At 45.0% G+C, this 27,908-nt stretch overlaps 3 pseudogenes; all 3 read left to right on the forward strand.

Moving 5' to 3' along the window:
- The first annotated feature begins 26,800 nt into the window (after positions 1–26,800).
- On the forward strand, positions 26,801–26,919 carry LOC143932143 (5S ribosomal RNA; annotated as a pseudogene).
- A 100-nt stretch (positions 26,920–27,019) lies between these two features.
- Positions 27,020–27,138, forward strand: LOC143932579 (5S ribosomal RNA; annotated as a pseudogene).
- A 323-nt stretch (positions 27,139–27,461) lies between these two features.
- On the forward strand, positions 27,462–27,580 carry LOC143931111 (5S ribosomal RNA; annotated as a pseudogene).
- The last annotated feature ends 328 nt before the right edge of the window (positions 27,581–27,908 follow it).

Below are 27,908 nucleotides of genomic sequence, written 5' to 3' on the forward strand. Positions count from 1 at the left end.
GGGCGGCTCATCTTCCCTTCTGGAGTCTTGACCTTAGATGGGGGAGTTGCACTTTGGGGGGTTTGAGTGATACCTAGTGCGCTGTACTGGAAGGGCTTGACATTCCCGCATATGTGTCCCCTCCCCCTGGTTGCGCCCCTCGTCCCCCCCTCTGGCTCCCACCTACTCTTTGCCGACATTGCCTTCTGCAGCTTTCGGGGACCCTGGATGACTTATTTATTGAGCCTATTGGTACGAGACACTGCTTCCCTCCAGGGTGACTCTGGACCCCCCTGGAGGATTTACCCCTTACTGTTTGGGCAGTCCCAGCCTCCCTCTGGATGCTCTACACAGCCCCCGATGGTGATGCAGGAGAGACACTATTTGGCGGGCCCCAGGACTGCTGCTCGGGTAAAGTCTCCCGTTGGATGGAGGGATGGTGGCCCCAGCCCCTTGCCTGACGGATTTTCCATGCACCGACCAGGGCTGCTCCTCTTTCATCTTGATGTGGTGACCATGGAGGGGAGGAGTTGAAATTTATGGGGTCTGGGTGTTTGCTGGTGGGAGTGCGCTAAAGGACTTGACATTTCCGCATGTTTGTCCCCTCTCCCCTGTTTCCCCCCTCCCTTCCCCCCTTCCCACCCTTCCCTTCCCTCCTTTCCCTCCCCTCCTTTCCCTCCCCCTTTCCCCCCTTCCACTCCCCCTTTCCCTGCCCCTTTTTCCCCCGGGGCGTGGACGGGGGAGAGGGGGTAAGGAGAGGACAATCTGCCAAATGGAGAAATGCATTTGTTCAGGGACTGCATGTACTTTAGGGGTATGGGACGGGGGGTGGTGGATCCCATTCTGTGATGCCTTTTCTGTTGTGACGGGCTCCCTCGTGCATGCCTATGTTTAGGGCGAGCCGAGAAGACCCCTCAGTGCTGACAGTTATATGCTCTACCTCTGTTTTGGTTATACTATTGTTTTTTGGTTCTATGATGTTACTGATTGTCTTTTATTTGCATACCGGTATCAGACGTGACATTTACCACTGCCGGGACTGGGGGGACTAGGATTCGGGGGCTCCCTCTCCGACCTGTCTACCCACCAACCCAAGTAGGACAGCGCTTTAAACCCAGTGTACATCTGGTAAGCGCTATAGCATAATTGTGCTGTTTTAGTATACCCTTCCTGTACTGTTGAGTGCGGACAACCCTTAATTTCCCTCTCCCCCTGGGGTTGAGGTGCCCGGCCTCTTTTTCCCTTTACCTTTCCTTCCATTTGCCCTTCCTTTCTCCCCCTTAGTTCCCGCCATGCATTACCTACCCAAAACCTACCTTGGTTCAACTTTCTTTGCTTTTCTCTGACGTCCCCCTCCCCGAGGAGCGATGGCAGACTCAGTCAAGGTCACCTCTCTAAACGTTAAGGGACTGAACTCCCCTGAAAAACGGTGGATCCTCCTGTGAGAACTGAAGACTTCCTGTACTGATGTGGCCTTTATACAAGAAACACATTTTAAAAATACTAGCCTCCCCTTTCTATGGTTGAGATCCTTCCCTAAGGTCTACCACTCTACTAACCCCTCCTCTAAGACCAAGGGAGTCTCCATTCTGATCTCTAGCAGGCTCCCCTGGGTTCTCCAGGATTCTCTGGTGGACCCTGGGGGCCGATATCTTTTTCTTAGGGGCCACATTGGAGAGCGCCTTTTTACATTTGCCACTGTGTACGCTCCCAATGATCACCAAGACACGTTCCTCAGAACTACCCTGCACAGATTATGTGACTTTCGGGAGGGCCAGTTGATATTAGGTGGGGACTTTAATGTCCCCTTTCGCCATCGGTTGACACTTCTGCCTCTTGCTCCTCGCTCCTCATTTCCTCTAGAAAGCGGATTACTAAGTGTTTACTGAATGACCAATTAGTTGATGTCCGGCGTCTGCAACACTCTGGGGAAAGGGACTACTCTTTTTGCTCTTCCCCTCACAAATTATACTTGAGGATAGACTTCTTCTTGATTCCACATGACCAACTGCACTTGGTGAGCTCTTCCTCCATCGGCCATATTACTTGGTCCGACCACGGTCCTGTAGCCCTTACCTACACCCTCTCTAGGAACCCCTCACCTAGGTCTCTATTCTGGCGCCTTAATGAGAGCCTCCTCCAGATACCAGAAGTTTTAGCAGATGTAACCAGGGAATTGGACCTTTATTTCCAAGAAAACTAAACGCAGGACTGTGACCCGGGGATAATTTGGGAGGCTCACAAGTCAGTACTCCGCAGGGTACTTATCAGGCACGGGGCGCGCATCAAACAAACACGGAAGGAACAGCTTGCTAATCTGTTTCATGAACTTGCCTCTGTGGAAGCGAAACATAAACATTCCCCCTCACGGACCTTAGAGATTGAATTGGGGACACTCCGTACCCATATTGCTGACCTACTCCATTATAAAGCGAAAGCGGCACTCCAGTTTTGTCGTAAACTGATGTAGGAGTCAGGGGACAAATACGGAAAAATCTTAGCCAGGTCGGTAAAGGAGTTGAAATCTGGCTCTTACATACCACAGTTGATAGATGAGAATGGCCAGAGGGCCTCTACCCCAACCCAAATAGCCGAAGTCTTTGAAAAATGTTACTCTGATCTCTACAACCTGCCCGATTCAGGGTCTGGACAGGACAATATAGACAGATATGTAACCGGTTCTGGTCTACCAACCCTCTCATCGGAATCACGGGAGTACTTGGAGGACCCGATCACACTGGAAGAAGTCCAGACAGCCGTGGGACCTCCGAAGGTGGGTAAGGCTCCGGGCCCTGACGGATATACCGCACAATACTTTAAGACCTTCCTCCCTATTCTCGGCCCGCGCTTGGTGAATTTATTTAATACTCTGAGCTCGAATGGGGATTTTCCTGAGGATACCCTTAGAGCCCACATCTCGTTGATACCTAAGGAGGGCAAAGACCCGGGCCTATGTGGGAGCTACAGACCCATTTCCCTCCTAAATTCGGTCCTAAAACTATTCTCTAAAATCCTCGCCACGTGATTGGCACATCACTTGCAGTCCCTTATACATATTGACCAGTTAGGTTTTATTCCCACCAGGGAAGATAGGAACAACACCATTAAGGTGCTTACCCTGATCCATAAAGCAAAGTCATCTGGGACCCCTTGTCTTTTCATGAGTACTGATGCCGAGAAGGCTTTTGATCGGGTCAAATGGACAATGATGTTCTCGGTCCTTCGCCATATAGGTCTGAGTGAACGGATGCTGGCATGGATAAGTAAGATATACTCACGCCCTTCAGCTCAAGTCAAAGCGAATGGGGTTCTCTCATCTCCCCTTGACATCGGGAATGGGACCAGACAAGGTTGCCCCCTGTCGCCCCTATTATTCGCACTGTCATTGGAACCCTTTCTCTCCACAATTCGACAAAACTCAGATATAACGGGACTCCAAATGGGTACTATTGAGTGCAAGATATCTGCCTACACGGATGACATGCTGTTCTCGCTGACGAATCCCAGAGTTTCCTTGCCAAATCTCCTTCGGGAATTCCAGATATACGGGATACTTCTTGAAATCAAAGGCCATGGGGGTTGCAGTCCCCCCGCAAACGTTAATAGACTTGCAGTCCAATTTTCGATTTAAATGGACCCATACAGCCCTTAAGTACTTAGGTACTTACATTCCACCGGACATCGCGCGTACGTTTATGTTGAACTTCCCCCCACCCCTTGTCACTAAGATCCGCAGTTTGCTTCACGGGTGGCATTCTGGCCTCCATTCCTGGTTCAGGAGATGCAATCTCATTAAAATGAACATACTCCCTAAATGTACTTATCTTTTCCAAGCTCTCCCGGTCCAGATTCCAGTCCCGTTTTTTAAGCAAGCTCAATCCTTGCTCACTCAATTTAACTGGGCCCACAAAAATCCCAGACTTAAGCGGTCACAACTGACATTGTCTAAACAACAGGGAGGGTTGGTTCTCCCTGACTTGCGACGCTACTACCTGGCCTCCCATCTGGGGCGTGTATTGGACTGGAATCGAAACAAACTTTCTAAGCTCACTCCCGAATTCCGCTAAGAAGCGCCATGTGGTGCTATAAGTATTTACCCACAGAATTTATGTCACATCCCACTATAGGGGCTTAGTTGAAAGTCAGTCACCTGATCGCTACCCAAAACACACTCACGTCTTTGACTTCCCTATTCCCTATACGTGGCCATCCAACCTTTGAACTGGGGACCCACTTAGAAATTCCAACCTAGACAATGCATCTAAATTCGTCATTGATGGAAAATGGCCTTCTTTCTCAACCCTAACAGATCCGACAGGGCTTTTTCAACTGCCTTTTTGGAGAGCGGCGCAACGACATCATTTTCTCCATTCCATCCCCAATCCTCAAATGTTCGCCCACCCTCAGACGGAGTTTGAGACTCTATGCAGGAGCGAAGGCCCTTTGGCCCACATTCTCTCTCAAACAGATTACCCACACTTAACCTGTCTGTCCAACTGGGAAAAGGACCTTAATTGCTCATTTTCCCCAGCACAGAGACAACACATTATCACTTTGGCTCTCAAAATGTCGCTGTGCACGAAGATACAGGAGACGAATTTTAAACTTCTCACCAGGTGGTATTTGACACCATCAAAGCTGCAGAAATGTTTCCCCTCTTCCTCGAACATATGCTGGAGGTGTGGAGAAGAAGAGGGCACGTTGCTGCACATTTTTTGGTCCTGCCCCAGCTTGGTGGACTTCTGGACAGAGATCCGATGCATAACACAGACACAGGTTAAGTGTGGGTAATCTGTTTGAGAGAGAATGTGGGCCAAAGGGCCTTCGCTCCTGCATAGAGTCTCAAACTCCGTCTGAGGGCGGGCAAACGTTTGAGGATTGGGGATGGAATGGAGAAAATTATGTCGTTGCGCCGCTCTCCGAAAAGGCAGTTGTAAAAGCCCTGTCGGATCTGTTAGGGTTGAGAAAGAAGGCCATTTTCCATCAATGACGAATTTAGATGCATTGTCTAGGTTGGAATTTCTAAGTGGGTCCCCAGTTCAAAGGTTGGATGGCCACATATAGGGAATAGGGGGAAGTCAAAGACGTGAGTGTATTTTGGGTAGCGATCAGGTGACTGACTTTCAACTAAGCCCCTATAGTGGGATGTGACATAAATTCTGTGGGTAAATACTTATAGCACCACATGGCGCTTCTTTTTTTTTAACAGCACAAGTTTATTGAACAACTCAGTTATAACAAGATATTACAGTAGGTACAAACATTAGCCTCTTCATAGGTGATGGACATCTTACATTAAGGAAAATTAATGACAATGATAGTATAGACTCCAATATAGCTCACTCCACACATGTATGCAGATTTTCCACCCACCTATCCCATATTTTGTGGTATTTGGCTGGACACCCACGATTTCTATACACCAGTTTAATCAAGGGTAGCTTACTATTAATGCCCATTACCCATTCCCGCATAGTAGGCATGGTTGGACGCATCCAGTATTTAGCCACAAGCTTTCGTGCGGTAAACAGCGTAAAGTGCAAAAATGTAGCCAAGTATTGATCAACAGAGGTATCAGGAAATATACTAAGTAGGCAACTCTTAGGGTCAAGTTGAAGGGGTGAACCCATGTGGTCATGTAGAAACCTGACAATCTGCCCCCAATACTCCTGGACCAATGGGCATTGCCAGAGAAGATGGTAGAAAGTACCAGTCATACAAGAGCAACGGGGACACTTCGAGTTATAGTCAGGATGATACTTAGCTATCCGGATAGGGGTGAGATAGGACCTGTGTATCACATAGTACTGCGTTAGTCGGTCAGGTAGGCTAAGCGAAGCCTGTTGAACGTTCTCAAGGGCATCCTCCCATTCCTCCCCATCAAAGGGACCTATGTCCTCTTCCCATCTCAACCTGGCCCGTTCAGTGGTTTGCGCCACCAAGCGGGCCCGGAGTAGGCCGTATAGAGTCGAGATCAATTTAGCCGGTTCGTCTCCCATAATTACATCTGTCAAAGCCAGCGACTGTACATTCGGGAAGTCCTGAGCAAATTGCGCACGAAGCGCGTGTCACAATTGCAAGTAGCGAAAGTGCATATGAGGGGGTATGTTAAATTCCACTTGTAGGGAGGGAAAATCCCTTACGCCCATAGGAGTCACCACCTGATACAGAAAAAGTATCCCTCTAGAAGCCCACAAGTCTACATCTGGTAAGCCAGACAACTCACGAAGCAGGGGGTTGCGCCATAGCGGTGTATGTGAGTGGTAATAGTCAGCTCCCAGTAATCTAAGGGCTAGTTTCCAAATACTCCGGTGGTGTGGCAGGATCCGGGACCGGGCATCCCTAACCCCACCACCCCGAAAAATCATCTGAAGGGGAGTATCAACAAGGGATTCAGCCCTCCCGCCCACCAAGGCCTGATATCTGTGACTATCCGCTCTATGGAGGTGATAAAAATGGGAAATCTGGGCTGCTATCTAGAATGTGTCGAAATCAGGGAGAGCCAGTCCCCCCATAGAGGTCGGGTTTTTAAGTGTGTTCCATGCCAACTTATGTCTAGATGGGCCCCAGATAAAGGTGTTTAAGACACCGTCTAATGTTTTAAAGAACGCCACAGGGACCATGACAGGGGAATGCCAAAGTACATAAAGGAGTTTCGGCAGGAGGATCATTTTAGTAATATTGATCCGTCCCATAACCCCAATGGGGAGACAGGACCATGCCTTAGTCTTCTCCCGCACATACAGAAGCAGTGGTTCAAGATTAAGATGAATATACTCCCCAGGTTCCCTCGTAACCTGCACTCCCAAATACTGATTGGAGGATACCCTGGAGAGCGGGAGAGAAGCTGCATCCCGGTCCGGGGAGAACAAGTCAATGGGTAGAACCTGCGACTTGGTCCAATTAATACGCAGAACGGAATGACCACCAAACTCCTCTATGACCCCCAGGGCAGCCTCCAATGACCGACCCGAGTCCTCTAAATACAGTAAAGTATCATCCGCATACATACTTACCGATTCCACCAGAGAACCGCGTCGGAGGCCTACTACAGCCTGGTGTGCCCGAAGTGCAGCAGCCAACAGTTCTGCCGCCAAAGCATATAACATAGGAAACAACCCTGACGTGTGCCACGGCCCAGCTGAAAGGGGTCCGACACCCATCCGTTAACCGTTACTCTTTCCAAAAGAGAGAGGGGGTGGAGGGGGTGAGAGATAGGGGAGGAAGGCAGAAAAGAGAAGGGTTGAAAGATCAGAAAAGGAGAAGAGGGGACGAGACACGATGGCAGCCACTGTCCAAGGGGCCAGTCAAGGAAAGCTCAGAGCACTAAGGCGATAGCAGGTGACATCCTTCCAGCGAGAATATAAAGGTATTCCAGATGTCTCAGGTTTGTTTAAAAAATTCTTGTTTACCTCAAGTCCTCCATTTTTTTTAATGTCCTCTATTTTCCTAAGCCAGTGAGTAATGAAAGGGGGGGAACATTTTTTCCAATAGAGAGGGATGCAGGATTTCGCCGCATTTATCACATGCTGTAAAATTGATTTTTTTGTACTTCTTAATGGGAATCTGTGAATGGTGCAAGAGAAAGAATGCAGCCTCTTCCTGGATGGAGAAGTCTGTGAATTTTTGTGTTATGCATCGGATCTCTGTCCAGAAGTCCACCAAGCTGGGGCAGGACCAAAAAATGTGCAGCAACGTGCCCTCTTCTTCTCCACACCTCCAGCATATGTTCGAGGAAGAGGGGAAACATTTCTGCAGCTTTGATGGTGTCAAATACCACCTGGTGAGAAGTTTAAAATTCGTCTCCTGTATCTTCGTGCACAGCGACATTTTGAGAGCCAAAGTGATAATGCGTTGTCTCTGTGCTGGAGAAAATGAGCAATTAAGGTCCTTTTCCCAGTTGGACAGACAGGTTAAGTGTGGGTAATCTGTTTGAGAGAGAATGCGGGCCAAAGGGCCTTCGCTCCTGCATAGAGTCTCAAACTCCGTCTGAGGGCGGGCGAACGTTTGAGGATTGGGGATGGAATGGAGAATATGATGTCGTTGCGCCGCTCTCCAAAAAGGCAGTTGGAAAAGCCCTGTCGGATCTGTTAGGGTTGAGAAAGAAGGCCATTTTCCATCAATGACGAATTTAGACGCATTGTCTAGGTTGGAATTTCTAAGTGGGTCCCCAGTTCAAAAGTTGGATGGCCACGTATAGGGAATAGGGGGGAAGTCAAAGACGTGAGTGTGTTTTGGGTAGCGATCAGGTGACTGACTTTCAACTAAACCCCTATAGTGGGATGTGACATAAATTCTGTGGGTAAATACTTATGGCACCACATGGCGCTTCTTAGCGGAATTCGGGAGTGAGCTTAGAAAGTTTGTTTCGATTCCAGTCCAATACACGCCCCAGATGGGAGGCCAGGTAGTAGCGTCGCAAGTCAGGGAGAACCAACCCTCCCTGTTGTTTAGACAATGTCAGCTGTGACCGCTTAAGTCTGGGATTTTTGTGGGCCCAGTTAAATTGAGTGAGCAAGGATTGAGCTTGCTTAAAAAACAGGACTGGAATCTGGATCGGGAGAGCTTGGAAAAGATAAGTAAATTTAGGGAGTATGTTCATTTTAATGAGATTGCATCTCCTGAACCAGGAATGGAGGGGGGAAGTGCAACATAAACGTACGCGCGATGTCCGGTGGAATGTAAGTACCTAAGTACTTAAGGGCTGTATGGGTCCATTTAAATCGAAAATTGGACTGCAAGTCTATTAACGTTTGCGGGGGGGACTGCAACCCCCATGGCCTTTGATTTAAAGAAGTATCCCGTATATCTGGAATTCCCAAAGGAGATTTGGCAAGGAAACTCTGGGATTCGTCAGCGAGAACAGCATGTCATCCACGTAGGCAGATATCTTGCACTCAATAGTACCCATTTGGAGTCCCGTTATGTCTGAGTTTTGTCGAATTGTGGAGAGAAAGGGTTCCAATGACATTCCTGATGTCAAGGGGAGATGAGAGAACCCCATTCGCTTTGACTTGAGCTGAAGGGCGTGAGTATATCTTACTTATCCATGCCAGCATCCGTTCACTCAGACCTATATGGCGAAGGACCGAGAACATTAATGTCCATTTGACCCGATCAAAAGCCTTCTCAGCATCAGTACTCATGAAAAGACAAGGGGTCCCAGATGACTTTGCTTTATGGATCAGGGCAAGCACCTTAATGGTGTTGTCCCTATCTTCCCTGGTGGGAATAAAACCTAACTGGTCAATATGTATAAGGGACTGCAAGTGATGTGCCAATCACGTGGCGAGGATTTTAGAGAATAGTTTTAGGACCGAATTTAGGAGGGAAATGGGTCTGTAGCTCCCACATAGGCCCTCCTTAGGTATCAACGCGATGTGGGCTCTAAGGGTATCCTCAGGAAAATCCCCATTCGAGCTCAGAGTATTAAATAAATTCACCAAGCGCGGCCGAGAATAGGGAGGAAGGTCTTAAATTATTGTGCGGTATATCCGTCAGAACCCGGAGCCTTACCCACCTTCGGAGGTCCCACCGCCGTCTGGACTTCTTCCAGTGTGATCGGGTCCTCCAAGTACTCCCGTGATTCCGATGAGAGGGTTGGTAGACCAGAACCGGTTACATATCTGTCTATATTGTCCTGTGCAGACCCTGAATCGGGCAGGTTGTAGAGATCAGAGTAACATTTTTTAAAGACTTCGGCTATTTGGGTTGGGGTAGAGGCCCTCTGGCCATTCTCATCTATCAACTGTGGTATGTAAGAGCCAGATTTCAACTCCTTTACCGACCTGGCTAAGATTTTTCCGCATTTGTCCCCTGACTCCTACGTCAGTTTACGACAAAACTGGAGTGCCGCTTTCGCTTTATAATGGAGTAGGTCAGCAATATGGGTACGGAGTGTCCCCAATTCAATCTCTAAGGTCCGTAAGGGGGTATGTTTATGTTTCGCTTCCACAGAGGCAAGTTCACGAAACAGATTAGCAAGCTGTTCCTTCCGTGTTCGTTTGATGCGCGCCCTGTGCCTGATAAGTACCCTGCGGAGTACTGACTTGTTAGCCTCCCAAATTATCCCCGGGTCACAGTCCTGCGTTTAGTTTTCTTGGAAATAAAGGTCCAATTCCCTGGTCACATCTGCTAAAACTTCCGGTATCTGGAGGAGGCTCTCATTAAGGTGCCAGAATAGAGACCTAGGTGAGGGGTTCCTAGAGAGGGTGTAGGTAAGGGCTACAGGAGCGTGGTCGGACCAAGTAATATGGCCGATGGAGGAAGAGCTCACCAAGTGCAGTTGGTCATGTGGAATCAAGAAGAAGTCTATCCTCAAGTATGATTTGTGAGGGGAAGAGCAAAAAGAGCAGTCCCTTTCCCCAGAGTGTTGCAGACCCAGACATCAACTAATTGGTCATTCAGTAAACACTTAGTAATCCGCTTTCTAGAGGAAATGAGGAGCGAGGAGCAAGAGGCAGAAGTGTCAACCGATGGCGAAAGGGGACATTAAAGTCCCCACCTAATATCAACTGGCCCTCCCGAAAGTCACATAATCTGTGCAGGGTAGTTCTGAGGAACGTGTCTTGGTGATCATTGGGAGCGTACACAGTGGCAAATGTAAAAAGGCGCTCTCCAATGTGGCCCCTAAGAAAAAGATATCGGCCCCCAGGGTCCACCAGAGAATCCTGGAGAACCCAGGGGAGCCTGCTAGAGATCAGAATGGAGACTCCCTTGGTCTTAGAGGAGGGGTTAGTAGAGTGGTAGACCTTAGGGAAGGATCTCGACCATAGAAAGGGGAGGCTAGTATTTTTAAAATGTGTTTCTTGTATAAAGGCCACATCAGTACAGGAAGTCTTCAGTTCTCACAGGAGGATCCACCGTTTTTCAGGGGAGTTCAGTCCCTTAACGTTTAGAGAGGTGACCTTGACTGAGTCTGCCATCGCTCCTCGGGGAGGGGGGGGGGGGAGGGGGACGTCAGAGAAAAGCAAAGAAAGTTGAACCAAGGTAGGTTTTGGGTAGGTAATGCATGGCGGGAACTAAGGGGGAGAAAGGAAGGGCAAATGGAAGGAAAGGTAAAGGGAAAAAGAGGCCGGGCACCTCAACCCCAGGGGGAGAGGGAAATTAAGGGTTGTCCGCACTCAACAGTACAGGAAGGGTATACTAAAACAGCACAATTATGCTATAGCGCTTACCAGATGTACACTGGGTTTAAAGCGCTGTCCTACTTGGGTTGGTGGGTAGACAGGTCGGAGAGGGAGCCCCCGAATCCTAGTCCCCCCAGTCTCGGCAGTGGTAAATGTCACGTCTGATACCGGTATGCAAATAAAAGACAATCAGTAACATCATAGAACCAAAAAACAATAGTATAACCAAAACAGAGGTAGAGCATATAACTGTCAGCACTGAAGGGTCGCCTCGGCTTGCACTAAACGTAGGCATGCACGAGGGAGCCCGTCACAACAGAAAAGGCATCACAGAATGGGATCCACCACCCCCCGTCCCATACCCCTAAAGTACATGCAGTCCCCGAACAAATGCATTTCTCCCTTTGGCAGATTGTCCTCTCCTTACCCCCTCTCCCCCGTCCACGCCCCGGGGGGAAAAGAGGCAGGGAAGGGGGGAAAGGGGGAGTGGAAGGGGGGAAAGGGGGAGGGAAAGGAGGGGAGGGAAAGGAGGGAAGGGAAGGGTGGGAAGGGGGGGGGAGGGAGGGGGGAAACAGGGGAGAGGGGACAAAAATGCGGAAATGTCAAGTCCTTTAGCGCACTCCCACCAGCAAACACCCGGACCCCATAAATTTCAACTCCTCCCCTCCATGGTCACCACATCAAGATGAAAGAGGAGCAGCCCTGGTCGGTGCATAGAAAATCCGGCAGGCAAGGGGCTGGGGCCATCCAACGGGAGACTTCACCCGAGCAGCAGTCCTGGGGCCCGCCAATTAGTGTCTCTCCTGCATCGCCATTGGGGGCTGTGTAGAGCATCCAGAGGGAGGCTGGGACTGCCCAAACAGTAAGGGGTAAATCCTCCAGGGGGGTCAAGAGTCACCCTGGAGGGAAGCAGTGTCTCGTACCAATAGGCTCAATAAATAAGTCATCCAGGGTCCCCGAAAGCTGCAGAAGGCAATGTCGGCAAAGAGTAGGTGGGAGCCAGAGGGGGGGACGAGGGGCGAAACCAGGGGGAGGGGACACATATGCGGGAATGTCAGGCCCTTCCAGTACAGCGCACTAGGTATCACTCAGACCCCCCAAACTGCAACTCCCCCATCTAAGGTCAAGACTCCAGAAGGGAAGATGAGCCGCCCTGGACTGTACATGAAAGAACTTGCTGGCAAGGGGTTGGGGCCATAATCCCTTCCTCCAATGGGAGATGCCACCGGCATGACAGCCCCGTGTCCTGTCAAGTGGTGCCCCTCTGACAATGTCGTTGTGGTATATGTGGAGCATCCAGGGAGAGGCAGGGACCACCCAAACAGTGAGGGGTAAAGCCTCCAAGGGGGACTGGTGTCAGACAGGAGGATAGCGGTGTCTTGTACAAGTTGGTTAATTAGACAAGTCATCCAGTGTGTTCCTGTGAGCAGCCGAAGGAAAGGTCGGTAAGGATTATGAATGGGTGGGGGCCAGGGAGTGCATAAAACTGCCACCAGATGACCGGGGCAGAGAGGGCAAGGGGATGAAAGTCAGATCTGGTAGGTGGGGGCAGGGGTGAGGAGTGTCCCTCATATTACTCACGTTGGCCATCCCTTGAAGCTGAGCGCTCTGCATACCCAGGACGTTCTTCTGTATAATCTAGCCTATCTGTATACATTAGCCTGTCTTTTGTACACATTAGCCGGTCCTCTGTATACACTAGTCTGTCTGTATACACTAGTGTATACAGATAGGCTAGATTATACAAAAGAACGTCCTGGGTATGCAGAGATGGAGGCTAGGGTATACAGAGAGAGAGGCTAGAGTATGCATACTTGCTAGTGTATACAGACGGACTAGTGTATACAGAAGACCGGCTAGTTTATATAGGGAGGCTAATGTGTGCAAAAGACAGGCTAGTGTATACAAATAGGCTAGATTATAGAGAAGAACATCTTGGGTATGCAGAGAGAGAGGCTGGGTTACACAGAGAGGCTGGTGTATGCAGACTTGCTAGTGTATACAGACGGACTAGTGTATACAGAGAGGCTTGGGTATGCACAGAGCTAATGTATAAAGAGCAGCTAGTGTATACAAAAGACATCAAAGGGTATACAGAGAGACTCGTGTATGCAGAAGACCGGCTTGTTTATACAGAGAGGCTAAAGTGTACACAACACAGGCTAGTGTATATAGATAGGCTAGATTATACAGAAGACCGTCCTGGGTATGCAGAGATGGAGGCTAGGGTATACAGAGAGAGAGACCGTGCTGGGTTACACAGAGAGGCAGGAGTATGCAGACTTGCTAGTGTATACAGATGGACTAGGGTATAGTGTAGACCGGCTAGTTTATACAGAGAGGCTAATGTGTACAAAAGACAGGCTAGTGTATACAGATAGGCTAGATTATACAGAAGAAGGTCCTGGTTATGCAAGAGATGGAGGCTAGGGTATGCAGAGAGAGAGGCTTGGTTACACAGACTTGCTAGTGTATACAGACGGACTAGTGTATACAGAGGACCGGCTAGTTTATACAGAGAGGCTCATGTGTACAAAAGACTGGCTAGTTTATACAGATAGGCTAGATTATAGAGAAGAACGTCCTGGGTATGCAGAGATGGAGGCTGGGTTACACAGAGAGGTTAGTGTATGCAAGCTTGCTAGTGTATACAGACGGACTAGTGTATAGAGTAGACCAGCTAGTTTATACAGGGAGGCTAATGTCTAAAGAAGACCGCCTAGTGTATACACATAGGTTAGATTATAGAGAAGAACGTCCTGGGTATGCAGAGATGGAGGCTAAGGTATACAGAGAGAGAAGTTGGGTTACAAAGAGAGGCTAGTGTATGCAGACTTGCTAGTGTATACCGGTGGACTAGTTTATACAGAGAGGCTTGGGTATACAGAGAGCTAATGTATAAAGAGATGCTAGTGTATACAAAACACAACCAAGAGTAGACAGTGAGGCTCGTGTATACAGAAGACCGGCTAGAGAGAGGCTAATTTGTACAAAAGACAGGCTAGTGTATACAGATAGGCTAGATTATACAGAGGAAGGTCCTGGGTATGCAGAGATGGAGGCTAGGGAATCCAGAGAGAGACTGTGTTACACAGAGAGTGTATGCAGAAGACCGGCTATTTTTTTTTACAGATAGGCTTGTGTATACAGAAGACAGTCTGGGGAATTCAGTGAGGCTAGTGTATGCAGAGAGGCTGGGACACCGAGACTATTGTAAAAAGAAGGCAGGCTAGTGTATATAGATTACGGGCACGTGTATACAGAAGACAGAGAGGCTAGTCTATATAGAGTGGCTGGTGTACACCGAGAGATTAATGTATACAGAAAAGCTAGCGTGTAAAGAAGACAGGACTTTATTTTTTGCTAATACAACTATTTCTGAATCATGTAAAGTGTTTTTTTCATATTTTTGTGCTGTTAAAAAGTGGTGTGTTGTCAGTGGTGATATCAATGTGACAGTTAATGTGGAGAACTACAAATACACAAAATAGAGCAAAAGAGTGCTAAGTTTATTTTGTTAAGTCATTGACTGATAGACGTTAAGTAATTGGCCGTTATTGGTTTGGCAGTACATGGTTTATTTTGATGTAAGATAGTTTTATTCTCTACTTATAGCCGAGTTTTAGACGACTTTATTATTAGCATTATTCGCATTATTCCTATTTACTATGCAGAGTGTAAGTATTGCAGTGAGACGATATGGCTTTTGAAAGATTTGTATTATTATACATAGCATTGTTAGCAGACCAATAGGACAATTTACATGGCTTAATATTGCAGAGCGTAATTTATCAGGAAAGAGATCCAAAGCGTTAGTTGCAGTAGCTTCCTAAAACGGAAAAATCGTTGCATTACTCTAAAAGTTGTTCCGGTAGCACTGAAAAGACGATATTAGATGAGTGATCTACACATTTCGTTTACTATTGCAGAGAGATACCGGCTAAATGTTAATATGTGCTGCGTGTAAGGTAGAAAGAAGATGGTTAAGTGTGAGCTGGTTTACCAGGATTTAGAGATAGTAATCTGTTTATTGCAATAATAAATATAGCAAAATAACTCTAAAATGAATATTAAGACATTATATACAGGTCGGGTTTAAGTGGAAATACACGAAATAACAGCAACGACGTGTGTAGGTTTTTATCAATCAGGTACATTACGTGTCTTTAATCATGTAGTGAATATACCCCAAATATAGCATAAGGATGAGAAAGGATAATAGCTGGCAGAGGATGACATGGCAAAAAGACAAACTGCATTAGAAATGTGAATATGAATTAGAGATGAAATGACAATCCCCACGGCTACGTACAGCAAAGCAGCTAAATATTCAGCTAAATAGTCTGCAATAGCAGAGATTAAGTATTGCAGTCGAAATGAGATCGGAAGCGTTAGTTGCAGTAGCTCCAAAATGACTGAGAAATCATTTCATTACTCTAAATGTAAAAGTTATCCCGGTAGCACTGAGTGGACTGATATTAGATGAGTGATCGTTGTAGTACAAATTCAGTTTCCTATAGCAGAGCAAAGTATGACATGGCAAAGAGACAAACTGCTTTGGAAATGTGAATGTGAATTAGAGATGAAATGTCAATCCCCATTGGTTACTTACAGGTTACCATTAATACAGTTAACACGGCTACGTACAGCAAAGTGTGAGCTAAGCAGCTAAATATTACTTAATATTGCAGAGATTAAGTATTGCAGTTGAAAAGAGATCGGAAGCGTTGTTTGCAGTAGCTTCAAAATGACTGAGAAATCATTTCATTACTCTAAATGTAAAAGTTATCCCGGTAGCACTGAGTGGACTGATATTAGTTGAGTGATCGTTGTGGTACAAATTCAGTTTCCTATAGCAGAGAGATACCAGCTAAATGTGAGAAGAGCAATTAAACTGTTCACATCGGTAGCATTGTATTACTCTTAACATGTGCAGCGTGTAAAAAAGCAATAAGATGGTTTTGTATTATCCTAAAATTAGCAGTATACGTAATAAAGGTGAGTAGGTAACCTGGATTTAGACATAGCAAGCTCCATAATCGAATTTAGCAAAATTAGAAAGGATCATATTGAGACAGTATATACAGGTCGAGTTTAAGTGGAAATACACAAAATATCTAGCTTACCTTTACATTGTTCAATAGAGCGTTGCAAAGTAATATCAAGGCAGAATGTCGGAATAGCAATTAGATGAGATGATTGCTGTAATCATGAAATATCAGCAACGACTAGGTTTCTATCGGATGAGAAAGTATAATAAATGGCAAAGTATGACATGGCAAAGAGACAAATTGCATTACATGAAATGTCAATCCCCACTGGTTACTTACATGTAAACGCGGCTACATACAGCAAAGTGTGAGCTAAGCAGCTAAAGGGTATTTAAGAGTAAATTGACTTAGCTTGAAAATTCCAACGTGTAAATCGTTCCATTAATTTTGTTACGCACGAAGACGGCTTACACTGACTGTTTTCCGTTTCCACTGGTTATCGGCATAATGTATCAGTAACCATGAACATTAATAGTGATAGACAGCTTACATTAGGATGTATGCATGAGGTGAATGTAAAATAGTTGCATTATGTGTTATTAATGTAATCAAACTGTATTGCTATGCTTTGCTACTGCAACCACTTCTCAATCAAGTAAACCGGCCCAATGCTTTTCTCACATTTTGCTGCTGTTAAAAAATGTGTTGCAAGTGTTATATGTTACAAATGGTTATCAGTGTGACAGTTAATGTAGAGAAGAAGTAATACACAAAATAGAGTCAGAAAGAGAATCCTATTGCATAGAGGTAGCGAGAGATGGTTGGTTTACTCTTAATGTGCAGTGTGTAAAAGGTTTTAAAAAGATGGTTTTGTGTGACTTTTGCTTTAACGTAAAATTAGCTGTAGACATTATAACTTATTACAATGATTTAGAGATAGTAATCTCTATAAAATAATAATAATAAGTATAGCAAAACAAATTAGGAAAATATTGAGGCAGTATATATAGGTCGAGATATAGTGAATACACAAAAGGGATCAAGGGATAGTTGCAAAGTCAAGGGATAGTTGCAAAGGTACATTATTTAAGAGTAAATTGACGTAGCTTGCAAATTCCAACGTGTAAATCGTTCCATTAATTTTGTTACGCACGAAGACGGCTTACACTGACTGTTTTCCGTTTCCACTGGAAAGAGAATCCTATTGCATAGAGGTAGCGAGCGATGGTTGCATTACTCTTAATGTGTAAAGGTTTAAAAAGATGGTTTTGTGTGAATTTTGCTTTAACGTAAAATTAGCTGTAGACATTATAACTATGGTTAGGTTTACAATGATTTAGAGATAGTACAGTGGAAACGTTTATTTGTCATGACAGCTAATACTGGTTGAGCAATAAAACTGTTTTATTAATGTATACAGAAAAGCTAGCGTGTAAAGAAGACAGGACTTTATTTTTTGCTAATACACTACTTCTGAATCATGTAAAGTGCTTTTTTCATATTTTTGTGCTGTTAAAAAGTGGTGTGTTGTCAGTGGTGATATCAATGTGACAGTTAATGTGGAGAACTACAAATACACAAAATAGAGCAAAAGAGTGCTAAGTTTATTTTGTTAAGTCATTGACTGATAGACGTTAAGTAATTGGCCGTTATTGGTTTGGCAGTACATGGTTTATTTTGATGTAAGATAGTTTTATTCTCTACTTATAGCCGAGTTTTAGACAACTTTATTATTAGCATTATTCGCATTATTCCTATTTACTATGCAGAGTGTAAGTATTGCAGTGAGACGATATGGCTTTTGAAAGATTTGTATTATTATACATAGCATTGTTAGCAGACCAATAGGACAATTTACATGGCTTAATATTGCAGAGCGTAATTTATCAGGCAAGAGATCCAAAGCGTTAGTTGCAGTAGCTTCCTAAAACGGAAAAATCGTTGCATTACTCTAAAAGTTGTTCCGGTAGCACTGAAAAGACGATATTAGATGAGTGATCTACACATTTCGTTTACTATTGCAGAGAGATACCGGCTAAATGTTAATATGTGCTGCGTGTAAGGTAGAAAGAAGATGGTTAAGTGTGAGCTGGTTTACCAGGATTTAGAGATAGTAATCTGTTTATTGCAATAATAAATATAGCAAAATAACTCTAAAATGAATATTAAGACATTATATACAGGTCGGGTTTAAGTGGAAATACACGAAATAACAGCAACGACGTGTGTAGGTTTTTATCAATCAGGTACATTACGTGTCTTTAATCATGTAGTGAATATACCCCAAATATAGCATAAGGATGAGAAAGGATAATAACTGGCAGAGGATGACATGGCAAAAAGACAAACTGCATTAGAAATGTGAATATGAATTAGAGATGAAATGACAATCCCCACGGCTACGTACAGCAAAGCAGCTAAATATTCAGCTAAATAGTCTGCAATAGCAGAGATTAAGTATTGCAGTCGAAATGAGATCGGAAGCGTTAGTTGCAGTAGCTCCAAAATGACTGAGAAATCATTTTATTACTCTAAATGTAAAAGTTATCCCGGTAGCACTGAGTGGATATTAGATGAGTGATCGTTGTAGTACAAATTCAGTTTCCTATAGCAGAGCAAAGTATGACATGGCAAAGAGACAAACTGCTTTGGAAATGTGAATGTGAATTAGAGATGAAATGTCAATCCCCATTGGTTACTTACAGGTTACCATTAATACAGTTAACACGGCTACGTACAGCAAAGTGTGAGCTAAGCAGCTAAATATTACTTAATATTGCAGAGATTAAGTATTGCAGTTGAAAAGAGATCGGAAGCGTTGTTTGCAGTAGCTTCAAAATGACTGAGAAATCATTTCATTACTCTAAATGTAAAAGTTATCCCGGTAGCACTGAGTGGACTGATATTAGTTGAGTGATCGTTGTGGTACAAATTCAGTTTCCTATAGCAGAGAGATACCAGCTAAATGTGAGAAGAGCAATTAAACTGTTCACATCGGTAGCATTGTATTACTCTTAACATGTGCAGCGTGTAAAAAAGCAATAAGATGGTTTTGTATTATCCTAAAATTAGCAGTATACGTAATAAAGGTGAGTAGGTAACCTGGATTTAGACATAGCAAGCTCCATAATCGAATTTAGCAAAATTAGAAAGGATCATATTGAGACAGTATATACAGGTCGAGTTTAAGTGGAAATACACAAAATATCTAGCTTACCTTTACATTGTTCAATAGAGCGTTGCAAAGTAATACCAAGGCAGAATGTCGGAATAGCAATTAGATGAGATGATTGCTGTAATCATGAAATATCAGCAACGACTAGGTTTCTATCGGATGAGAAAGTATAATAAATGGCAAAGTATGACATGGCAAAGAGACAAATTGCATTACATGAAATGTCAATCCCCACTGGTTACTTACATGTAAACGCGGCTACATACAGCAAAGTGTGAGCTAAGCAGCTAAAGGGTATTTAAGAGTAAATTGACTTAGCTTGAAAATTCCAACGTGTAAATCGTTCCATTAATTTTGTTACGCACGAATACGGCTTACACTGACTGTTTTCCGTTTCCACTGGTTATCGGCATAATGTATCAGTAACCATGAACATTAATAGTGATAGACAGCTTACATTAGGATGTATGCATGAGGTGAATGTAAAATAGTTGCATTATGTGTTATTAATGTAATCAAACTGTATTGCTATGCTTTGCTACTGCAACCACTTCTCAATCAAGTAAACCGGCCCAATGCTTTTCTCACATTTTGCTGCTGTTAAAAAATGTGTTGCAAGTGTTATATGTTACAAATGGTTATCAGTGTGACAGTTAATGTAGAGAAGAAGTAATACACAAAATAGAGTCAGAAAGAGAATCCTATTGCATAGAGGTAGCGAGAGATGGTTGGTTTACTCTTAATGTGCAGTGTGTAAAAGGTTTTAAAAAGATGGTTTTGTGTGACTTTTGCTTTAACGTAAAATTAGCTGTAGACATTATAACTTATTACAATGATTTAGAGATAGTAATCTCTATAAAATAATAATAATAAGTATAGCAAAACAAATTAGGAAAATATTGAGGCAGTATATATAGGTCGAGATATAGTGAATACACAAAAGGGATCAAGGGATAGTTGCAAAGTCAAGGGATAGTTGCAAAGGTACATTATTTAAGAGTAAATTGACGTAGCTTGCAAATTCCAACGTGTAAATCGTTCCATTAATTTTGTTACGCACGAAGACGGCTTACACTGACTGTTTTCCGTTTCCACTGGAAAGAGAATCCTATTGCATAGAGGTAGCGAGCGATGGTTGCATTACTCTTAATGTGTAAAGGTTTTAAAAAGATGGTTTTGTGTGAATTTTGCTTTAACGTAAAATTAGCTGTAGACATTATAACTATGGTTAGGTTTACAATGATTTAGAGATAGTACAGTGGAAACGTTTATTTGTCATGACAGCTGATACTGGTTGAGCAATAAAACTGTTTTATTAAGATGTAAGACTAGTTTTATTCTCTACATATAGGCTTTTCAGAGAGTTGTATAATATAGACGACCAATAGGACATTAGGCTTAATATTGTAGGGAGGAAGTATCGCTGTTCAAAGGTAAGAGATTGAAAGCTTAGCTTGAAAATGGCCGAGAAATAGTTGCGTTAGTCTAAATTTAAAGGATATGCCGTTACCAATGAGAAAGCTTATATTAGACTAGTTGATCTTTGATTACACGATCCTATTATTATTATTATTAAGATCATAGTGCAGAGAGATACTCAGTTAATGTCAGAGATACTCGGTTAATGTCAGAAAAGCAATAAAACTGTTTACATCGTTAGAGAGCGATAGTTACATTACTCTTAGTATGTGCAGCATGTCTGGTAGCAAATGGATGGTTTTGTGAACATTTTGCATTACCGTACAATTAGCCGTAGAACTCATCGAAGTGAATAGATTTAAGCGGATTTTGAGATAGTACTCTCTATTTCTAATAAGAAATAAATAAAAATAATTCAGGATGGTGTGTCAGGACTGTCACATACTCAATGTGACAGTTGATGTGGAGAATTACAAATGTGCAAAATAGAGCAAAAAGAGTACATGGTTTATTTTGATGTATGATAGTTTTATTGAATGCTTCATGTGGATGATTAAAATCTTGTAGTGATCTATATTTAGCATAAGAATGAAAAGGCATAACATGGCAATGAGACAAACTCCATTAGAGATGTGAGCTAGATGAAATGATGAAATGTCTCTGTATAGCCCAGATTGTCTTCTGTTATCACTTAGCCTACCCTCTAAATTCACTAGCCTCTCTATATACACCAGCATGTTTACACTAGCCGGTCTTCTGCATACAATAGCCTGTCTTCGATATACACTAGCCTATGTTCTGAATACACTAGCCCGTCTTCTGTATGTACAGACTTCTTCTGTATACATTAGTCTCTCTGTATAAACTAGCATCTCTGTATAACCCAAACTGTCTTCTGTAAAAACTTGTCTCTCTTTATAGCCTGTCTAGCCTTTCTTCTGTACACACTAGCTTCTCTGTATACACTAACCAGGCTTCTATATACAATAGCTTCACTATATGCACTAGCCTCTCTGTATAAGCTAGCCTCTCTATATACCCTAGATAGTGTTCTGCATACACTAGCCTCTCCGTAGAAGCCAGCCTTTATTCTGTATTCACTAGCCTTTCTTCTGCATGCTGTAGTCTTCTATATATACTAGCTTCTCTGTACACCCCTGCATCTCTGTCATACATTAAACCCTCTGTATAACACAGCCTGTCTTCTGTACCCACTAGACTCTCTGTATACACTACCCAGTCTTCTGTATAGAATTTCAGCTTTGATGTATACCCAAGCCTGTCTTCTGTATACACTAGCTTCTCTATATGCACTGTCCTTTCTGTATACACTCGACTCTCTCTATACACTAACCTCTCTATATACACTAACATCTTTGTATATACTAGCCTCTCTTTAAACTAGCCTCTCTGTGTACCCCAGCCTCACTGTTTACTCTAGCATCTCTGTATACTCAAGCCTATCTACATACACGAGTCTGTATTCTGTATTCACTAGCCTTTCTTCTGTATGCTGTAGTCTTCTATATATACCAGCTTCTCTGTACACCCTAGCACTGTAACAGTGCTAGGTTCCTGTGTTACAGAAACAGAACACCAGCAATAAGGTGTATACTGTGCAGGAGGCACACAACACCCACTCTAACTTCTGCACTGCAGATGCATGTATTGCAGAAATTGAACACCAGTAATAAAGGGTAGCTTCAGGTGTGTACTGTGCAGGAGGCACATAACACCCACTGTAACAGTGCTAGGTTCCCAAGCAGTAAAGACACTGTCCCTGCCTATCGTCCTCTTTCCCTGACCACCGCAACACACTGTACAAGGCCACCGCGCTGGCGGCTTTATATAGTGTGGGGTGTGTACTAAACCCCCCTGAGCTATAATTGGCCACAGAAATCCTGCCTCTGGTGAATTGTGGCTCTCCTCACAGAGGATGTTACATCTGTTCTTGTTATATAGAACCTATTATGCTCCTCGTAAACTTTTTCAGTTTGGCCGAACGGCCGGACGCAAGTTGCCCCTGGTTGCGGGAACATGGGGGGAGACATGATGCACATGTTTTGGAGATGCCCGAAGTTGATCCGCTACTGGACAGAGGTGACAGGAACCATTGATTGGGTGTTTGGAACCTCCACCAGGATGGAGGCGAAGTATTGTCTCCTGAGATTAGTTGAAGGAGTTGGAAACCCGGGAAGCAGCCAGATGGCAGTTCTGAGATGCCTATTCCAGGCAAGGAAACTGATTGCCCAACCCTGCTTAGCCTCCAATGTTGGCAATGACTTGGTTTTTGTCGCTTGTTTCCCAAGATGACCATGTTGGCGTTTGTCAAGATGGTTGAGAGTGCCCGAAGAGATCGCCTATGGCCCCATTATCTTGAAAGTGCCTGATCTTGTCTGATCTCGTAGGCTAAGCATTGTCGGGCCTGATTAGTAACTGGATGGGAGACCAACTGGGAATACCAGGTGCCATAGGATTCTTTTTATGTTGTTGGCGTTGACATGGTTTTTTTTTCCGCTTGTTTGCCAAGGTGATCATCTTGGCATTTGTCAAGAGGGCTGAGAGAGCCCAAAGAAATCTCCTACGGCCACATCCCCCTGAAAGCGCCCGATCTCATCTGATCTCAGAGGCTAAGCAGGGTCCGGCCTGGATAGTACCTAATTAAAGGTGCCGTAGGAATCTTTTTATATTGTTGGCTTTGACCTGTTTTTCTTTCGCTTGTTTCCCAAGGTGACCATTTTAGCATCAGTCAAGAGTTTTGAGTATGTCCCAAAGCGTTCGCCTGAGGTCACATCACCCTGAAAGCGCCCAATCTCAGAGGCTAAGCAGGGTCTGGTTCAGATGGGAGACCGCCATGGTCTATGTTGTTGGCGTTGACCTGTTTATTTTCACTTGTTTCCCAAGATAACCATCTTGGTATTTGTCAAGAGGGTTGAGAGTGTCTAAATAGAACACCTATGGCCACATCACCCTGAAAGCGCACAATCTCATCTGACCTCGGAGGCCTAGCAGTGTACGGCCTGGTTAATACCTGTATGGGAGACCATCTGTGAATACCAGGTGCCGTAGGCTTCTTTTTATGTTGTTGGCGTTTACCTGTTTATTTTCGCTTGTTTCCCAAGGTTACAATCTTGGCGTTTAACAAGAGGGTTGAGAGTGCCCAAAGAGATCACCTACGGCCCCATCACCCTGAAAGCGTGATCTGATCTGAGGCTAAACAGTGTCGGTTAGTACCTGGATGGGAGAAAGCTTGGAAATACCAGGTTCCATAGGCTTCTTTTTATGTTGTTGGCGTTGACTTGTTTTTTTTGTTTGTTTCCCAAGGTGACCATCTTGGCGTTTGTCAAGAGGGTTGAGCATGCCTGAAAAAATCTACTATGGCTGCATCACCCTGAAAGAGCCAAATCTCATTTGATCTCAGAGGCTAAGCATGGTTGGGACCTGGTTAGTACCTGGATGGGAGGCCGCCTGGGATTTCTCGATGCCATAGGCTTTTTTTTTAAGTTGTTGGCATTGACTTATTTTATTTTTTTGTTTTATTTTTTTATTAAGTATAAGTAGAACAACATAAATATAACAGTCAACCATACAGCATGACCCAGGGTCACAATTACATGGTAACAAAAAATAGGCAGCCAAATAACTCTGGGTTCTCAGAGGGGAGTCCTACAGTTTCATGCAGAAAAGAGAGAAACCCCACCTCCGACATGTAGTACAGTATAACTAGTGCAGCTCCGTTCGGACAAATGTAATCATGGAGAACAACTGGGACCACAGCGAGCCAGCTTATCATGACCTACGTGAACCAGAGTACAATATGAGCCGGTCATGTCCAGAACCCTGGGGTTCTTCTGGGTCCCGAAGGCTAGTAAGGAGACAAGACATAGTCAAAAGGGAGGACGGGGGAAGAAGAGAGTGCAAAGACGGAGAGAGAGGAGGTGGGGGGATGGCGGCGGGGAAAAAAAGAAAAATAAAGACAAAAAGGGAGGGGGGGGGGAATGCCACCCAGGGCAGACATGGCCTACGTAGGTAAACGTTAGATGTTCAGTCGTTTTCTGGGACAGAGGCACTGCTCACCTCCCGAATGTAGTCTCGAGTACCAGTTAAATACCTCCAGGGCCTCCATGTAACACTAAATGCTTCTTCAGTGTTGTGAAGGGTGGCGGTCAATTCTTCCATCCGGAGAATATGATTGACTTTGGAATACCACAGCACCTTGGATGGGGGCTGAGGCTGCCTCCACAGTGCGGGAATGCAGGCCCGGGCGGCATTCAGGAGTTGCATCGTGAGGTTTTTTTTGTATTTTCGAACAGGCTGTTCGGTCAAGTGTAGTAGGCACGCTGCTGGGAACCCAAAAGTTCCTCAAGGCCGGGCATGCCCAGAAAAGGTGTCCCATGGACCCCGTATCTGAATTTCACCTCCAACAAACATCCGGGATCGATCTATCCATTTTATTCAGAAGGTATGGGACTCTATACCAGCGTGAGACTATCTTGTATCCCGATTCTTGATATTGGTTTGCGATGGAAGCTTTATGTACTAAGATCAGGATCTTCCCTATCTGTTGTGGGGTAAATGTGATGCCTAGGTCCCTCTCCCATTTGTGGATAAATGGTGGGGGTCGACTCCTCCTCCTGACTACTCAATAGGTTGTACAGGAGGGAGAGGGTGTGTCGCACCGGTTCCCTTTTGTGACAGATGGATTCATAGGGTGTCAGGTCTCTAGGAGTGTAGGGGGCCCTTTGTATGGCCAGAAGAAAGTGACGAAGTTGATAAGCACTAAACAAGTCAAGCGGAGGGTCAGAAAGCTCGGCGACAGTTTGCGTGGTCGGGAGCCCTCCCGAGGGCCACACCTCTCCCAGACGCTTTTTCCCCACCACTGTCAACTGTCGCAGTTTCTTGTTGGTAAATCCCGGTGGGAAGTCTGGATTACCTATAACTGGAGTCATTGGTGATGGCAGGGGAGCAATGTGTGTGCAGCGGAACAACCTCCGTACAACAGCCAACGTAGCTCCCACTACGGGGTGACCTCTGAGGTCTTTTGGTAGGGAGGACAGGAGCCACGGGGAGGTCAATAGGGGAATGGATCCATCCTCAATCTCTATCTCCACCCACTGCTTGTGTTGGCCATTACAATGCTAATCAACGACTCTCGCTAGCAGAGTCACTCTGTAGTATTGTCTGAGATCTGGGAGACCCAGACCCCCCTTGTCCTTTGGTCTGGCAAGCAATTGCAAACGGGCTCTGGGCGGTTTGCGCACCCAAATAAAGTCCCGGAGCAGAACCTGCAGTTGTCTGAAAAAAATTGGGGGTAACCGGATCGGTAATGTCTGGAACATGTATAAGATCCGCGGGAGGGCCGTCATTTTGAATGCATTACAGCGCCCGAACCAGGTCAGTGTTAAAGCATGCCAGTTTCTCAAATCAGATTTCAGTCTATCCAGGAGAGGGACAAAATTAAGCGGGTACAATTGCGCTAAATCCGCTGCGATGTCAACGCCCAGGTAACGTATAGATTTTTCAGCCCAGTAGAATGGAAAAGCGGAGCGGAGCCTCTTGGCCTCACCATCCGGGACCGATATATTCAATACAGCCGACTTGGCGCAATTGATTTTATAGTTTGATAGGCTGCCGTATCACTGTAGAGACGCAAGTATATTGGGAATGTGTGGATTGGAGACGGAAAAAATTAGATCGTCAGCGTGACACATAAGTGGTTCCAGTGTCAGAATAAAAATTAGGGGAGACAGAGGGCACCTCTGCCTCGTCCCATTAGTGATGGGGAAAGAGTCCGAGCACCACTCGTTTACCCGTACCGCTGCCGACGGCGTGGAGTAAAGCGACATTACCCAGCTCATCATGTTGGGGCCAAGACCTATATGTTCCAGGGTGGCCTGCATAAAGTGCCAGGCCACCCTGTCAAAGGCCTTCTCCGCGTCCGTTGACAACATAAGCAAGGGCCTTCCCTGTACATGCGCCACATGGATTAAATTGAGGACTCGGGCCGTATTGTCTCTAGCTTCCGACTTATTTTTATTTTTTTTGCTTGTTTCCCAAGGTGACCATCTTGGCGTTTGTCAAGAGGGTTGAAAGTGCCTGAAGAGATTGCCTACGGGCACATCACCCTGAAAGCACCCAATCTCGTTTGATGTTGGAGGCTAAGGAGAGTCGGGCCTTGTTAGTACCTGGAGGGGAGACCGCCTGGGAATACCAGGTGTCGTAGACTTCTTTTTATGTTGTTGGCGTTGACCTGTTTTTTTTTCGCTTGTTTCCCAAAGTGACCATCTTGGTGTTTGTCAAGAGGGTTGAGAGTGCCTGAAGAGATTGCCTATGGCCACATCACTCTGAAAGCACCAAATCTCATCTGATCTTGGAGGCTAAGAAGAGTCGGGCCTGGTTAGTACCTGCATGGGAGACCACCTGGGAATACCAGTTATTGTAGGCTTCTTTTTATGTTGTTGGCGTTGATTCGTTTTTTTTTTTTTTTGCTTGTTTCCCAAGGTGACCATCTTGGCATTTGTCAAGAGGGTTGAGAGTGCCCAAAGAGATCGCTTACAGCAGCATCACCCTGAAAGAGCCTTATCTCTTCTCTTCTCTGAGGCTAAGAAGGGTTGGGCCTAGTTAGTACCTGGATGGGAGATGGCGTTGGAATACCAGGTGCCGTATTCTTCTTTTTATGTTGTTGACATTGACCTGTGTTTTTTCGCTTGTATCTCAAGGTGACAATCTTGGCATTTGTCAAGAGGGTTGAGAATGCCCAAAGAGATTGCCTATGGGCACATAACCCTGAAAGCACCCGATCTCCTCTGATCTCAGAAGCTAAACAGGGTTGGGCCTTGCTAGTACCTGGATTGGAGACCACCTGGGAATACTAGGTGCTGTAGGCTTCTTTTTATGTTGTTGGCCTTGACCTGTTTTTTTTTCTCACTTGTTTCCCAAGATGACCATCTTGGCGTTTGTCAGAAGGGAAATAGTAGAACTGAAAGGAGGGAGACGGGGAAAGAGAAGATTGGGGAAGGAAATGGCAGAAAAGGAAAAGAAGGGGTAAGGGGGTGTCGTGGGTATAGTGGATAGGGTGGGGTCCCCTCCCAGGGAGCAAGAGACGCCCTCGGCTCACCAGCTCATCAGCTGTCCAACGATTGGAACAGCGATCTCCAACGATCACCATGAGCTTACTATGTCTCGCGGAGGTATTCTTCCGAAAAGCGAGAAGGG

The sequence above is a fragment of the Lithobates pipiens genome, unplaced genomic scaffold (genome assembly GCF_037356315.1).
Source record: "Lithobates pipiens isolate NorthernLeopardFrog02 unplaced genomic scaffold, aLitPip1_a1.2 Scaffold_25, whole genome shotgun sequence".
NCBI lineage: Eukaryota > Metazoa > Chordata > Amphibia > Anura > Ranidae > Lithobates > Lithobates pipiens.